The 2,080-nt window shown below is 28.2% G+C and overlaps 1 protein-coding gene across 1 annotated transcript in view; it reads right to left on the reverse strand.

Annotated features, from left to right (window-relative positions):
• The window catches only part of LOC125862484 (beta-galactosidase), a 299,954-nt gene extending 298,035 nt beyond the window's left edge, over positions 1 to 1,919 (reverse strand). Inside the window, exon 1 of the mRNA XM_049542568.1 lies at positions 1,909 to 1,919. The gene's annotated coding sequence lies outside the window, so the exon portion shown is untranslated. The remainder of the gene's footprint in view (positions 1 to 1,908) is intronic.
• Between the last annotated feature and the right edge of the window lie 161 nt (positions 1,920 to 2,080).

The raw sequence follows: 2,080 nt of genomic DNA on the forward strand, positions 1-2,080 counted from the left end.
TCTCAAAATATAGTTTTTTGTGTTGTTTTATAAAATCCTCTCGTTAGAATTCACGATTCTAATGTTACATACAGGATGATGCTGATGCTGAATTCTCATACAAGAAACTTTTCGAAAAGAAGCTAACTTTGAGTGATGTTGGAAAGCATAATAGGCTTTTGATCCCTAAGAGATATGCAACAAAGTATTTTCCTCAAGTCCAAGACGAGGAAATGGTCTTTTATGATACATCCAGGACTCTATGGAAGTTTAGGTATTGCTATATTAAAAAAAGTCAAACTTTTATTTTCTCAAAGGGTTGGCGAAAGTTTGTAAAAGATAACAATCTAAGAGCAAAAGATACAATCGTTTTCAACTTGTGTGAATTTAAGAATGGAACAGAAGAGAATTGCAATACCTTTGTGATTGATGTGGTAAAGAATATTGAAGTTTTGCCAATGGATTTAACACTCAATCATCATCATCAAGTGGAGACAAATGAATTCATGAGGGCACAACCATTTGATCATAATGTTGATGCTTTGGTACCAGTTTGTCTATTTGGGAAGCAAATAGGTTGGACTGAGACAAAAAAGGAAATGGAGTTTAATTAATGTTCATCGACGATGTAAATAATTTTTATATTATCAGTTCGTTTTGTTATTATTGTTGTATCAAGTACTTGTTTTATTTTTAAGATTATAAAACTTATTTTTTTTGTGAAATTATAAAGCTTGTTGTTGGTATCAAGTACCTGTTTTAGTTTTAAGATTATAAAGCTTACTTTTCTTGTGAGATTATAAAGCTTACTTTTCTTGTGAAGGTTATTGCTGAATTTTACAAAAATTAATCTCATAGTGAGAAATTTATATAAATATTATCGGTGTATATAAGTTAAAACACTTTTAACAATTCAGCTACTAGTATTGCCCGGTATGTAATTCGTGAATCTGGTTCATGTTTCATGATTTGAGTGACAAAACTACATTTTGCATAATTCTCTCTTCCAATGTAGTAGCAACTAGCATAATTTTATCATAATCCATCGCTAATTAATCCTGATTGTCATCAAATTTTGTTGTTTAACTATGCGTTTTGTCCCTCGTTAATTCCTATTCTTTAGTAATGTCTGATAATCTTGAAATATTATTATGAAAACACATCGTGAATTCCTTTTTAGCTGGCTGAAAAAGAAAAAAATAAATCAACTATGATTTTGCTTAGTAAATCTTTTCTTATTTGTTATTATATTATAAATTTTAAATTGATTAAGATTTTTTCTTATATAATTTCTATTTCTTATTTGAATTTTTTTCTTATATAATTCTCTTTTTAAAATATATGTGATATAACCATATACCCTCCATGCTAATAATCATCTTATATTTAGCAAGTGTTTGACCATAGATCCTTAATTAGATTTTGAAATTTGAATGTTTATCTTTCACTCACAAAAGTTCAAGTTATCTTTCAAGTAAAATGCATCTTCAAACACAAATTCAAGCTTCAAAAATCCAACTTTCAAAAACTCAAAATTTTAAATTTCAAAATTAAAAATTTATACATAAATGGAAGCTTAGTAATCTTGAAATCAACTAAAAAAATTGTTATTAAATTATTTCTTATCTTATCTTAAACTTTGTAGAAAGTGTCAATATTTAGAACTTTAAAATTAAGGGTGTGTTTTGTATGAAGAAAAACATTTTTCGGAAAATGTTTTCTAATTTTCTCATGTTTGGTTGGGTTAAATGTTTTGGAAAATGTTTTCCAAATCAACTCATTTTCCTCAAATTTATGGAAAATGATTTCCCTTCAAAACGTAAGGAAAACATTTTCCAAAACTCTCTTCCAACTTCAAACTACAATTACTTTTTTGTTGAAAAAATCTATTTATTTTGTCCCTACCCTCAAACCAGCCCCCCAACCAACCCCCCTCCCCCCAAAAAAATAAAAAATAAAAATTTAAAGCTTGTTTCTAAATTCAATTTTTTTACCCACCCTCACCCCTACCCCTACCCCCCACCACCACCACCCCAAAAATAATTTTAAGTTTGTTTTTCAAAAATATTTTCAATTTCAAAATTTCATTTTTTTTCACCCC

This window comes from Solanum stenotomum, chromosome 4 (genome assembly GCF_019186545.1).
Source record: "Solanum stenotomum isolate F172 chromosome 4, ASM1918654v1, whole genome shotgun sequence".
NCBI classification, from domain to species: Eukaryota; Viridiplantae; Streptophyta; class Magnoliopsida; order Solanales; family Solanaceae; genus Solanum; species Solanum stenotomum.